The sequence below is a fragment of the Schistocerca cancellata genome, chromosome 1 (assembly GCF_023864275.1).
Source record: "Schistocerca cancellata isolate TAMUIC-IGC-003103 chromosome 1, iqSchCanc2.1, whole genome shotgun sequence".
NCBI classification, from domain to species: domain Eukaryota; kingdom Metazoa; phylum Arthropoda; class Insecta; order Orthoptera; family Acrididae; genus Schistocerca; species Schistocerca cancellata.
This window is the reverse complement of record NC_064626.1, coordinates 415,332,442-415,348,380: the sequence shown is the minus strand read 5'-3', so window position 1 is coordinate 415,348,380 and position 15,939 is coordinate 415,332,442.

The window sequence follows — 15,939 nt, the reverse complement described above, 5'->3', positions numbered from 1 at the left end:
GCAGATAAAAATCACTCTCTAATTTCTTGTGACAAGTTATCCCTGGCCAAGTCCGTATCGTTCGCCAGAATTATTGCTACCCAGCTTGCTCTGAGAACGCTCCTCTTACCAAAAAAGTCCTCCTACACTAATACCCAATACTTGCCGAGTAAAAAAGCAAAGTTCCTGAGCAGAGTATAACGCCTCCGGTCGCGAACGCACTTTAGATTCTGGCAGTCTTCCGTACCGCACTGAGTAACTTGATTGAACAAAACGGATAGCATACTTACCCGTCCCAGATGGCACCAAGTAAATACAGTAGGCTGACTCCTCAATTTCACGAGTTCGCCATCACTGTACCAAACTGTTTAATATATAGGCCTTTCACCCACCAGAAAACTGTAGTAGAAAGTAGGCATTCTCATTTACCATAGTCCTGTTCCTGAGTACAGCGCTCGTGTGATGTGCTGCCTCTTAGCAGGACATTAGGGACCCTTTCAGCTACGGCTGTCAAGAATAAATCGCTCTCCCGGTAAGCCAGCCAAGTATGCTCTGGCCGACTCATTTAGTAGGACTAGAAAAAAAAGTCATTCCTTCAGCAGCAGGGAACTGGCACGGGCGACTACAAAGCAAACAAACTAGCGCACACGGCTGGCCAGGAAATTGGCGTTACAATATGACAGGCGAAGGACATGAACAGCAGACTAGTACAGGCAGAGGGGACATTCCTGGCGAAAAGTTGTCTACTAGTACCTAACACAGGCCTTCATCTGAAGAAGAAATTTCTGAGAATAACCGTTTGAAGCACGGCATTGTATGGCAGCGAATCATGGACTGTGGGTAAACCGGAATAAGGACTAATTGTTTGAGGTATACCGTACACTGGTTGCAGACGACGCACACCCTTTCACGACGAAAATGTTTCCCGATGGCAGCAATATTTTTCAACTAGATAATGCGCCATTCCACAACGCCAGAAGTGTGATAGAGTGGTCTGAGGGAAACAGTGGTAATCTCTCAAATTCTCCAGATCTGAAACCGGTCGATCACAACTGGGATGTGACTGAACGTGGCATCAGAACTCATCGCCCCCTCCCCGGAATTATGGGGATTAGGCGAGCTACCGAGGCCTCATTAATTCCATGCCACGGCGTGTCGCCGCTGTTATCCGTTCCAAAGGTGGGCGCACCACCTGTTGTAAAGCTGGTCATAATGTTCTAGCTGATCAGTGTATGGCAAGGAACAGAGGAAAACAATTTGTATAGAAGAAAAAATACAATCATAGCACTTAAGCGGAGTATGTACCCACAGGACAGAAGCTCTGAACACTTAAGTTACACATTGGCCACTCGATTACAAGTTATGTAACAAAAGACTGGTCATCAGAAAAATAAACAATGTTAACATTGCTCAGAGCAGAAGGTTACATTTCTTATCAAGTTAACTTTCTCAAGTCGCTATTAACTTCCTTTAAATTCCCGCTCCAGACATGGATATTATAACCCTGTTCCCAGTAGAAGTTAGATTCTTCAGAACACATTAACAAACCCACAAGTCGTATTTCGTAAAATAGTAATAATGTACAAGAGAATTTGCCTTAAAATAAATCTCTCTCAGATCAAGGCTCAGCATTTAACTAGCATATCAATAAAATAACTAAATAGCACATCATTAGAGTACTATCATGAGGACCCTACTTATATTGTAAAACACAATAGATATAAAATAAGACTGAACTACTAACCACTACAAACACTCTTTAAAATATAATGCATAAATCTTTTACATCGCACATCGCCATAACTGTGGACCACAGCATTAAACCGAATACAGCAAGCACCAAGGCAAAACATATGTCAAGATAACACTTCATACAACTGGGCATTACAACATTACAACCCAACAGTCACAGTGGTAAAAATTTTATAAACACACGCCCCAGTGCCTAGATAGTTATACTGTATCAGTAACAGTCTTTAGCACCCCGGTGGCGACGCCTGCAACATCTGAACAAATTTCCTTACGTACACCGAACCACACGAGATCCAAAACGAAAACTCGAAACCGCCAGTATGAAATCCGCAACCTTCTATACACTTGAACACAGTCTACATTAAGGAAGCTACTTTAAATAGCAGAAGAAACGTAACGCTTCCACTTCGTATTTCTTGGAATGCTGTCTATCCATTCATAGAAGATTTTCTCATCCTGTAAGTTCAGTGATACTTCGTATAGTACTCCAAGTTGTCGTTGCAGTTTACGAATGCGGCCGGTATGTTCCTGCTCGAGGCTCACAATAGACGGCTCGCCCCAACCACTTCCGACAATCTCCACAGTAATCGCTTACTGGTGGCACCATCGCACGAATCCAATATCCCTCATGATAATTCGCATTTGTCGCCAAGCGGTATTTGTTACAGAAGGATGTAGCTGGACAGATGAATCAGGAATAAGGAATAAGGAGGTCCTTCACTAAATCAGCGTACCCTGTATAAAGGAAAACATGGAAAACTGTGACAAGAAGAAGGGACAGGATGATAGAACATGTCCAATAACAATGAGAGAGAGAGAGAGAGCCCTATAGTGTCGAATTACAAGATGTGTGATGAACTTCTGGAGCGCGAACAGTCGTGTAAATATTTACTGGTAATACTAGAAAGTAATATAAAATGCAAAAAAGTGTGAAAGTAGTATTAGGGGCGGAGGAGGGGCATTGTGGAAGGGTTGTGGAACGTCGCAGTGCATCTGTAAAGACAGTTACTGCGACGAACTCTAGAGTATTGTTCCAGCGTGTGGAGTCCTTATCAAGTAGGCATGACAACAGATAACCAATGAAATTAGAGATGCGTATTTGTATCGTAACAGATCGGCACAGTCCACAGGAAAGCGTAATACAGGTGCTCGGATAATAACTGTAAAATGAAAATCTTTAAAACATGTTGTTATCATAAAATCCTATTGCGTAAATTCAGAGAAGGAACATAGTACGACCATTCCACTACCATCTCTGTATATTCAGGGAGAATTCAGGTCAGTCCCACTCATCTTGCAGTTTCACGTAGCGCTTGATGAAGACAACGAATCACTTTGTCAAAATACTGTGCATGGATGACGCTGATATCCGTCACGACACTCGACACCTTAAGATGTCAACAAAGCCTGAAGAATTACAGTCTGAAGCTGCTTCGGTAAACTCCGTACCAACCACGTAAATGTGAATTGCAGATTATTCATATAGATGTTCTACAATGTAAACACTACAATCTTCCATGAGGGTGTAGAAGCCGGGTTAATAGCAGACCTGCCCTCCATTTTAAGTGATGATGGATCAATGTGGCTCGTGTTCCACTATTTTATGTTTTCGCTGACCTGCCTAAGGTATTGGGAAGGAGATTTTACTGCGTGTGTCGGGGGTGGGGGGATGGCTGGCTCCTGCCTTTATTATATTAATACAGGAAATGTATTCGCAGTTGCGAATACGGGCAACCTCCAACTGTAGAATCGAGGCCTACGAGAAAGATAGGAAACTCGCTCGCTCGCTCATCTCAGCAGACGAACTGCGTTTCTACACATTGTAACTCATAACATGATGTTTACGACTGGGTATTTACGTACAAATGAGAACTGCTTCTACTGGTATCCGCTATTGTGAAGTCTTACTGTTTATTGGTCCAACAACGATAGGAAGTCCATAGGCCTACTAATAACTTGTTACGTCTGTACTGGGTACACTAAAATTAAAATCATGACAAAATGATTAATCGCTTGCCTAAAGCATTACATATTGGATGAAACGAGGGCTGTGAAGCACACATGAGACTAAACGCTTTAAACAGGCTGTTATACCATTTATGTAGAACGTACATCTTAAATTACAGCATACTGCAAAGTTTTGTATTTCGTTGTAGTACTAGTAATCAGTAGGATTTCATAATAGCAGGCTTCAGTAGAAGATGTAATTCTCGTTTGTACGTAAATAACCAGCTTCGAGTTAACAGGCTTTTCGTCGTCTGAGCTGAACGAGCTAGCTCTGTCAGCGCTACCCTCGTAACGTACGCGCTGCAGGCTGTCTTTCACGTGGGTCTGGTGTAGAATGGAATGACGATACAGATAATTTCTGTCAGACTGAGACTCGAACCCGTATCTCCCTCTTGTCACGGGCGGGCATGCATGCATGTCGAAAACAACATTGTGCGTTCGTGCTTCTTATAAAGACAGGTGCTGCAATATCGATAGTGTTCAGCAAAGTAGCTTTCTTTACTTCCTTCTCCGTGGTTAGGTTAGGTTAGTGTTGTTTTAACGTCCCGTCGACAACGAGGTCATTAGAGACGGAGCGCAAGCTCGGGTTAGGGAAGGATGGGGAAGGAAATCGGCCGTGCCCTTTCAAAGGAACCATCCCGGCATTTGCCTGAAACGATTTAGGGAAATCACGGAAAACCTAAATCAGGATGGCTGGAGACGGGATTGAACCGTCGTCCTCCCGAATGCGAGTCCAGTGTGCTAACCACTGCGCCACCTCGCTCGGTTTCTCCGTGGTTTTTTGGTCTGGTAACAATGTTACAGTAGCCCATCTTGCGCCAGTTTCGATCACTGTATGGCTAAGAGTAACTATGTGTGCTAGTTTGAGTAATAGTGCGAGAGAGCGAATGTGATGTTATGCCAGTTTTTACGAGCAGTTCGTTTCCATTTTATAAGTTTTCACCCTATTCATCTCATGCAGTAATCTTAAGGCGACGACGATGTTGGCCGGCCGCTGTGGCCGAGCGGTTCGAGGCGCTTCAGTCCGGAACCTCGTTGCTCCTACGGTCGCAGGTTCGAATCCTGCCTGGGGCGTGGATGTGTGTGATGTCCTCAGGTTAGTTACTTTTAAGTAGTTCTAAGCCTAGGAGACTGATGACCTCAGATGTTAAGTCCCATAGATCCATTTTAACCATTTTTGATCCACGATGTTGGGCGCCGTAAACAACCAGCAACAACAACATAAACGTTTTCCAGGACAGCTTGTTGACAGCTCTAGGGCATCCTGTAGCACCTCGACTTGCCCGTTAAATCATTCGATCTTATCCGATAGAAACGTAGCAATCAACATCCCCACAATTTGGTGGGTCTACAGGATCAAATCAACAATGCCTGGCCCTCTTCGCAACCCAATTGAAGGAATTATGATGATTAGAGACAGTAATACAAGGTATTTACGTAATGTCTCCTGGGATGTTAGTTTTCGACTAGGGTGCTTATAACAGCATGGATAGTGATCGCTTTTACTGCACAAAATACTCATGTTTACCACCTGAATATTAAGATAAATCTCCGACTCTAGCAAGAACAACACAACAGTGTGATTTCGTTTTTCTTTTCGTATACAGAAGAAGTCTTATACTTATTTGAGAATTTATAATCCTCCTGCATGCCAGTAGGCGTGCGCATGTACGTGCTGCGCGTGCAAGCACGCACGTTCGGGTACAGCACACGAGACTGCCCCCGCTCCCTTCCCTTTCCTCACCGATGCCATAATGATGTACGACCGATCTACTAGGGCTATTTGCGGCGAATTCGTGACTTCTGCCGCGGAGCGAACGCGGAAGGCACTCTGCGGACGGTGATTCGGCCCCAGGCCGGCCGTGCGAGCAGCCGTAATGGATGTTTTACATCGATATCATCTGAGATGCGGCGCGGATATGAGATGTAATGGCGCGATCGCGGGTAATGTAATCAACTTGTCCCGGCGGCCGCGGCGTGACCCCGCGCCCGTCTTCTGTTTTCCTCTGCGGGGCAGGCGGCTGGCGGCTGGCGGCAGCTCGTTAGGCGGGCGCCACGTCGCCTCTCGCGGAGTGATTAATTTTCGCGGTGCGGCCGATCTGCGATCGCGGGTAGACTACGGGTGCGACCCGCTGACGCCATTTGCAGGCAATGCACGTCCTGCGACGCTCCCCGCTTACACTCGATGGCGCCACAACTTGTGAGCTTCGTATTTATTACACGCCGCACGCACGTGTTATAGCACTGGCAACTAACTTCACTGTAGGAAATGCTTTGCGCGCAGGACTAATTGTGTGTAAGGAATTATTTAAGACTGTTGTGCCAGTTCCGTGCTAATGCGCAAAGATAAGTCTACAAATAAGCCGGAAAACGGGACAGGGGCAATAGTGATCAGTGTAACTTCGTGAAGATTCTCTACATGCACTGACATGACTCTACTCGTCGTTACAAATCCCACGCATAAATACGGAGCCTTGCTCCCTCTTGTAGCCGTCCATAATTCCGGGAATTGTTGCCCGTGCCGGATTTTGCGTACGAACTGACCTCTCGATTATGTTCCATGAATGTACAATGGGACTCACGCCGCGCGACCTGGCTGGAAAACTCGTCCGCTCGAACTGTCCAAAATGTTATTCAAACCAATCGCGCACAGTCAGTGGCCCAGTGATACGACATCATTGTTTGGGAACATGAAGTCCATGAGTGGCGGGAACTGGTCTCCAAGTAGCCGAACACAACCATTTTCAGTCAATGATTGGTTCAATTGGATTCATTCCACGCAAACACTGCTTACTTCATTATCGAGCCACCACCAGATGGCACGATGCCTTGATGACAACTTTGGTCCCTGGTTCAGTGGGTCTGCGCCACACAGTTCTTACTAACTGAAATTAGGTTAGGTTTTCCATTTGCCTAGTGACCAACCTAAATGGTCACGAGCCCAGGAGAGGCCGTGCAGGCAATGTCTTGTTAACAAACTGAAACGCCTGGTTATATCCGCAGGACAGAACAGGTAGTTGGAACTGTGGAAAGGGGCGAAAAATGAGCGGCTGTCAGTCACACTCGAACACACATAACTTTATTTAGTTGCTCAAACATTACAGCGCAAATTTCCGAGCTTAACTATCGACTGAATATGTCACACAATATTATGCCTTAAGGGCATAACATCTTTAACTTTTAAAAAGGCTGAAGGCCCATGATTTAAAACACAACTACAATAAATTTTCAAAAGACAGAAAATGCAAGGTTTTATCCTTAAATAATATTTCAAATGAGACTAAAGGCCCAAACAATCTAAGACTTGACAATTAAGGAATTTTAATTTTAAAACGGGTGAAGGCCCATGATTTAAAGACACAACTACAATAAATTTTCAAAAGGCAGAAGGCCCAAAGCTTTATCAAAAAATATTTTAAATGAGGCTGAAGGCTCAAACGATCTACGACTTAAAAAGTAAGGAATTTTAATTTTATGACGGCTGAAAGTCCATGATTGAAAAACACAACTACAATGAATTTTCAAAAGGCAGAAGGCCCAAAGCTTTATAAAAAAAATATTTAAATGTGGCTGGAGGCCCAAACAATGCAAGACTTAACAAGTAACGAGCTTCCAATTTTAAAACGGCTGAAAATCCATTATTTAAAACCCAACTAAAAGCATACAAATTCAAACCATCGGCTATGAGCCATTAAAATACACAATCAAACACCAATACGAAAAGGCAGTACAGCCAGCGGCGCTCAGAAGTTTCCGGGGGTCGGTCTGCACTTGAAATATTAACGTTCGCTTAGGGGAGAGAGGTAATCAGCCCAACTATATCTGATTCAACGGCAACACAACCAAGAGACAATCAACGGACCCATCGACAAGACGACTTGCTTTCCACCCGATCAGTACACCACAAGGAACTCCAAAGCCAAAACGTAAAAGATATAGCCACCCACAACCAAGTACGCATAAGCTGCTAAATCTACACACACGTATTGGACAGCGACAACACGGCGAGGAAAGGACACTGCATGAATTTTACGTCAGCGGCCAGGGCAGGTAACCGGAACGCTAACGGCCACAAGGCTGAAAATTCCACTGGTGCACTTGGACTTCAAATAACCAAAATACAGTTAAACTCCACCGGATGGTGGCCAAACTTTCGCCAACACTCGCTGTTGCTCACGGGAGTACCACCAACAGCCAACCATGAATACCAACGGCATAATGTGAACAGACTGGCTTCGGTAATTAAATCACCATTCAACTTTGATGTCCTGGGTCGGTGAGCCACGAACCTCGTAGCAATCGGAACAGCTCCCACACTCTCCGACACTGCGTAGAGACCGCCAGCGGGCCCGGCCCACTGCGCCGCGCGGAGGTTTAAAATGGCTGATCCACAGCAACCGACCGTCTGCTGCACACCAGCTAGCCGGAAACTATAAGCACCAGATCAAAGATAGTCCAAGGTGCGAATATTGATACCCACCACCGCTGCCACACGTGGAAGAAGAAATAACTACGGTATAACCACAATAACCGTGGGAAACCAAACGCAGAGTAACAGTCAAGGTTTAAACCAACGCATAAGCCTGGGCCAGCACGGCTCACAAAGGTATTCGCGTCGTTCGTCTGCTGCCATATCTCATTAACGTCAAATTTCGCCACACTGTCCTAACGAATACATTATTCGTACTTACCACGCTGATCTCTGCGGTTATTTCAGGCAGTGTAGCCTGTCTGTTAACACTGACAATCATGCAAACGCCGCTGCTCTCGGTCGTTTTGTGAAGATCGCCGGGCACTTCGTTGGTCGTGGTGAGAGGTAACACCTGAAAAGTGATAGTCTCGGCACATTCTCGACACTGTGGATCTCGGAATATTGAATTCCCTAACGATTTCCGAAATAAAATATTCCACGCGTCTAACTCCAATCACTATTGTGCGTTCAAAGTCTGTTAATTTCCGTCATGTCGCCATGATGACATCGGAAATCTTTTCACGTGAATCACCTGAGTACTAATGACAGCCCCACCAATGCACTGCACCACGTGTACGTGATGCTACCGCTACCTGTATGCGAGCCTATCGCTATCCCATGGCCTGTGACCTCATTGTACACTACTGGCCATTAAGATTGCTACACCACGAAGATGACGTGCTACAGACGCGAAATTTAACAGACAGAAAGGAGATGCTCTGATATGCAAATGATTAGCTTTTCAGAGCATTCACACAAGTTTGGCGCCGGTGGCGACACCTACAACGTGCTGACATGAGGAGTTTCCAACCGATTTCTCATACACAAACAGCAGTTGACCGGCGTTGCCTGGTGAAACGTTGTAACGTTGTTGCTTCAAATTGCTATGATAGCGGTGCTGATAGACAATAAAAGCGGGTTAAAAGCTGTGAGCTGTCTGGGGAAGTTAACCTTGCATTACTGCGCAACTGTTTCACCAGGTATCCAGTCTAGCTTACCAAATTCCCAACCAGACTAACATTAATTATAATCTTTTAATACTCATACGACAACCGGTGATATATATATAAAAAAGAGAATTTAAATAAAAAGAAATAAATCAGTTTATATTTCGAAATTTATTTTAACATTGATCATTGAAATTTCAGCATATTAAATTTGATTCATAACTAAACTGGTGCCTTATTTAGGATTGTGGAAAATGTGAGTTAGTAATCATACGGAACACATCAAATATGGAGCCAAGACTGTGAGACTGCATACAACACTGCATTCATAAAATAACACACGAAGAACGTTGAAACATATGCAAGAGGAAATTAACCACAACCAACCGATTCAATTTTCACCCAAAAAAGTTACGTTCGTGGCACAATCCTGTCCGTCATGTAATTACCACACACTGGTATACTAAATTCATACTAACTCTCTGTGAAATCTTCCCGAAAAGAATAGCTGAGGGCTACTTTGATGATTACACCACATGCTTCACGTGGTCAACTTGGTTTACACAAAGCGTGTAACTCCACAATAATTTTGATAATTAAAATAAATTATATCGAAAAGCAATTTACAAAAGAAAAACCTCGAACTGGTTACTAACGTCTTACTATTAACCTGATGGGACAAACAATTATATAACCACGTGGTAGTGGTCTCACAAAGTACACCCCACGTGGGTTGAACGTAAAGAAAAGTTGCTATATTGAAAAATATTGTCAAGACGAGATGTTATAATCTCACGCACACTCGCATTTAAGATTGATGATCTCAGTTGGAGTTACTGATCAACACGTGGTTCCACTTTACTCACAAAGTAGTGACAAAGCAACTACTGGAAAATATTCTGAACTTCACACTCGAAATACACTGCGTTGCAATTTAAGATAACATTAGATATTTTAGAGCTAAACCTGAAATAAAGGTGATTAAATTTTCAGTTAGGCTGAACTTAAGAAATCCACTGTCCTACGGACTTATCAGACACGCGCTTAGCTGGAGATCTTACCACTTCACACGCTCGCCACGGACAGACTGACCTGGTCCCTCCTTGAGGGTGGCTCACAAATACAAACGGAAGTGGCCAGAGGGTCAGCTTCCTATACCAACATGACAAGCGACGGACAGTACCACACTAAGGATAGAAACCTCTTTGCTTTTAGAATGCGTAGCTACCTGTTCCGACGTTGGCCCTACTGTTCTCTAGCAGACAGGCTTGTCTGCTGCCCTCAAGCATGCAACTAGAAATACATTTGCTCATTCATCCTCTTACACAGAAGGGGGATGACAGTGTCTTATCATATACAGTATATAAAAGAAAGCGGATGTAGGTTCCGTATGAGACTGTGTGACATGAATTACATATAAACTGTGTTTTAAAGTGTAGTAGTGTGACAGATCGTTCTTGTTTATGTGTAAAAGTAACACGTTCCACTACTCAGTCTCCTCCCAGATAGTCAGAAACGCCACAGTAAATTTGGAAGAGGAATTTATGCCGTAAATGACAACAGATTTAAGAAATTAACATGAAAGGAATCCAACAGAGACCTTTCAACGTTGTAGTGATGCCTCGTGTAAGGAGGAGAAATGCGTACCATCACGTTTCCGACTTTGATAAAGGTCGGATTGTAGCCTATCGCGATTGCGGTTTATCGTATCGCGACAATGCTGCTCGCATTGGTCGAGATACAATGACTGTTAGCAGAATATGGAATCGGTGGGTTCAGGAGGGTAATACGGAACGCCGTGCTGGATCCCAACCGCCTCGTATCACTAGCAGTCGAGATGACAGGTATCTTATCCGCATGGCTGTAACGGATCGAGCAGCCACGTTTCGATCCCTGAGTCAACAAATGGGGACGTTTGCTTAGACAACAACCATCTGCACGAACAGTTCGACGACGTTTGCAGCAGCATGGACTATCAGCTCGGAGACCGTCGCTGCCGTTACCCTTGACGCTGCATCACAGACAGGAGCACTCAACGACGAACCTAGGTGCACGAATGGCAAAACGTCATTTTTCCGGATGAATCCAGGTTCTGTTTACGGTTAGAGGTGACAGCGTATTGGGAGTCTGCGGCTGATTAGCACAGGAGCTGGAAGGAGAAGAGACTTACGGCGGGATAAGTTGCTTGACGGCCTGGCTGCAGAGCCAAGTACGGGAGGTCTCTAGTAGCTGGTACGCTGGGAAGCTGTCTACGGGACGTCGCTATCGGCCGGAGCGGGGCGTGGCCGCTGAGTGGACACAGCATCGTGGTGGAGCAGTTGGGTTCTTTCCTGGGCGAAAGGATGGCAATCCCAGTGGAGGCGGAGGAAACGGCTTCCGTGTGTCAAGAGAAGTACTACCCGTGTGCTTTAATGGCTAACGATTGCGTACTGGTGGCTGAATAATTTAAAACCATGTTCAGTGCTGAGTACAAGGGGTGCACTGGCTGTCTTGTTGAACGAGCAATATCGTGCACAGAAGCCTGTGCTTATCGTCTCATAAGTTGTGGTCGTCGTTTGATGGCGTGCTGTGCTGAGGAGTGTTCTCTACAAGTGAGAGTCATTTTGGTTTTATTACGTAACATGCTGTGAGCGCGATTGATTTGTGTTATTCAGATCGCGATGTTGTAGTATTACGCTGTGAGCGTGGCAGATCTGTTGATGCTATTTGTACAAAAAAAAGTCACCTCATTATTATTCTATGGAAATGATCAATTTGTATGTTTCATTGTACAGGAGTTTATGAAGATACACGTATAGATAGTTATGCTGGTCGTTGCTGGTAGCTTGTTGTAGTAGCTGCTTGGTGATGGCAATAGTAGTAGAACAGTATTCAGTCACGTGCTGTGTAGATGATCTTAATTAAGTCTGAGAACTGTTGTGGTGTTTTATGATTAATTGCAGGATTTATAACTGTTATATTTCTTGTCTTTGGCCGAGGGCCCTATATTGTAATTTTACTGTCGTTACTCGCTTCTGTACGCTGTGGTAAAGGTTTGCATTTTATTCCGTTTAATGTATTAAAGGCATTTACTTCTGTCTACTTGCTTGAGCGCTGCTCTCAAAAACTATACTGCTAAGTAAGTTCTGTTTCTTTCCTCAGAGTAGCACTTGGATCCTATGACCTCAATGATTTGTAGGATAAATTCCAATCTTTGTCTTTCCATATAATTTTGATTCTTTACAGCTCCCTCCGGTATCAAGGAAGCGATTCCTTGGTTTCTTAATACATGACCTATCATCCTGTTCGTTCTTCTTCTTCTCCTCGTTGCTTTCCCCATGTTCCTCTCCTCGCCGATTCTGCTCTGGACTTTTTCGTTTCTTATATTTCCGCCTAATTTTCAACATCTTCCTATAAACAAATCTTTGATTTCTTTTCCGGTTTTGCGTAGTCCACGATGTACTTCCTAAAAGACGTTGTGCTCCAAACGTACATTCTCAGAAATTTTTCTCTCTAATTATGGGTGTTTGATACTATAGACTTCTGATATCCAAGAAAGCCCACTTTGTATTCCTAGTACGCTTTTTATGTCTTCTTTGTATTGTCCGTCATCTTATTTTGCTTAGAACATAGCGAAATTCCTTTATCTCGTCTATACGTAGTTCCGAATTGAAATCATAAATTCACCGTTAATCTTTCTATTTCTCACCACTGCGTCATTTTTTCTTCGGTTTTCTCTCAGTCCATACTCTGTAATTACTAGACTGTTCAATATGTTTTGTGATCCTTGTTCACTTTCTCTGAGAATAAGCGTGATCCGCGAATTTTACATTACCAACATTATGGCTACCTGAATATTAATCCCTCTCTTGAACCTTCCTTTTATTACCGTAAATATACCATTGGCCTATAGATATATTACGTCCCAGCAGCACACTTTTTCAATCTGAGCGCATTGTTCTGGGTCATCCATGCCTATTATTGTCTCTTGGTTCTTGTAGATACTGTGAATTACCAGTCTTTCACAAATCCTTACATATGTTTTCCCGAGATTTCGAACATTTTGCCAAAATTTAACATTGTTGTTTTTCCACGTCGACAAATCTTATGAGGTTTCCAGATTTTCTGAAGTCTTGTTTCCATTATCAAGGCAACGCAAGAACTCCCTCTCTGGCCTCTTTACCTTTCCGTAAGCCATAGCGGTAGCTAGGGGAAACCGCATTCGCCGCCAGAGTGAGGGGAAGGGATTAACACAATCGATTCCTCGAACTCTAGTGCCCTGGAGACCCATTGCCTTCTCCAAAACCTCTGTGCTGACCTCCTGTATTCAAGGCAGACCGCCGGACAAACACCTCGTCCACTCATTTGTTCTTCATTTTCAGCCATTAGTCATCTGACTGGTTTGATGCAGCACCACAAATCCCTCTGCTGCTCTAGCCTCTTCGCTTCAGACTAACATTTTCATCCTACGCCCTCAATTATTTGCTGAACCTATTCTAATCTCTGTCTTTCCTTACAATTTTCCCCACTACTGTTCCCTCTAATACAATGGACGCTTTTCCCAGATGTCTTAAGATATCCAGTCCACCTTGCCAGCGTTCCTTTCTTCGTTGATCCCACGGCTAACATTCTCAATCCTCATGTCATCAGTCAACCTTTCGACATTCTTCTACGTACCACTTTACAAATGTTTCGGTTCTTTTCTGTTCCTGTTTTACTACCGTCCATGATTCAGCACCACGCAATGCTGTGCTCCAAACGTAAATCAGAAATTACTTCCTCAAATTAAGGTCAATATTTGATACAAGTAGACTTCTCTGGCCAGGAATGACCTTTTCCTGTGCTAATCTACTTTTTATTTCGTTCTTGCTTCGTCTATATTCCTTACTTTCGTGTATTTCATGACCACTAATTTTGATGATAAGTTTCTCACTATTCTTATTTCTGCTACTTCTAATTACTTTTGTCTTTCTGTGATTTAATCTCAATACAAGGGCTCCGACTTTCCAAATTTTCTGTAGGTGCATGTCAGTGGGGGAATGTAGCATACATTTTCGGGGAGTCTCGATTAAAATGATTGCCTCTCATTTATAATGCCTTATGGACATTGCTCGTGCTGTGATAAAGCAAAATGCCGGTACTATAAGCGTACGTTGAGACTGCTGTAGCTCAGTCAGTAACACAGCTATTTTGAAAACAACAGAAATGAGATCAAACTCGGGTTCAAATGTAGGTGGACGAACGCTCAGAGCCAGAGGTGTAGCGTACATGAAACGGGACCGCCAGTAAAAATAAAATTCTGATCCATAACTTAAAATGTATGACCTTTCATTAACTAACATATACTTCATTGCAGCAGGTAAAAATAGAAATTTAATGGATTGTGTCGTAAAAACCCATGTAATATAAGCCAAGAGATCATTCGTTTGCGATATTCAAAGTATTAAACTAAAATTAGTAATACTGATAAATGTTAGTAAAAATTAATTTCATTGTAATGATTGACAGTCAGTATTAACAAGCATAAGCCTATAGTTCTATATGTTCTTTGACTGATTTGCACTTACAAAACCTCCCTGCTCACTTTGATCTCTAGTGAAACTGGACCATGCGGGGTACTTTCTGTAATGGAAGGTATTGATTATTTCACTGGCTTCAATAGATCACTTTGGATACTGTGGAAGCTCAGTTCACTGATTCTGCCTTGGGTCTTAGAATTCCACGGCTAGTTCTTTATAAGTGTGAGTTTCAAAAATAAGCGTTCAGCCGAAGAAACATCAACAGGAATATTTAAAAACAGGTAAAATTTTGTGCATTAATCTGGAACACTTTGACCAATTCTTTGTCATAATAAATCCAGGAAATATGTTTTTCCATCCTTCATGGTATGACCTGCCTAACAGTTTCTTAACACTTCTTGCTGATTCAGTACAGGAACTGGCAGAAGACGCATTCTCGGGTTCCTTAATTTTTGGCTTAACATGGTTTTCACTACTGTCGGTGTTAGTAATATCTACATGTGATGATGACGACAAACGTATGAGGATTTTATCCATAGCGAGTAGGAAACCGTTCGAATCCGAAAGCATGTATAGAAGCAATACTCAGTATTGTGTTTCAGCTTCCCACACGCGTCCAGTAATCGCGCAACGTTTGAAAACTGCGAAAATGTTTGTTTGGGCAAGAACTTTTACTCCACGCAGCCCGTCGGCAGACTCTCTTCTTTATATTAGCTATTAATGCGGTAACACCCCTTCAGTCTACCATATAAGCTCCCGCGTCTTTTGAATGTCAGATTACATGAAAACAATTTCACTGAAATCCTAAACCACACATCTGTTACGTTAAAAAAATTATAAAAAAAGCTATTGAGGTAGCCTGTAACAATCAGCTTACTCGTATCTCCGATTATTCTGATTATTACTTAATATTGGCAGGCTGATATTTTAAAACAATTGTTGACGAATGGAGGTGGATATATTGCAGAGTGTCACTTGTAAGGGAAGATGAAAGCAAGCGGAAAAGATGGGATAACACTCACAGTATAGCGTGAGTGTTATTTTTGGGAGTGCCTTTGACTTTGCCGGAGAAAGACAAGGAACAGGGGAGTGTGTTACTTGGTTACCTTTGCAAAAGACATATGAAGCACACAGTTACCTTTTAGAGCTCAGAAATTTTAACGTCCGTCTCAGTGTTTTACAATTCATTAATTTTTGATAAAAGCAAGTAACAAATGTTTGCTTTTTTTGTTTTTATCAAACTAAAAATTTTCGGCTGCGGTGCACCCACAAAATTATGTATGCC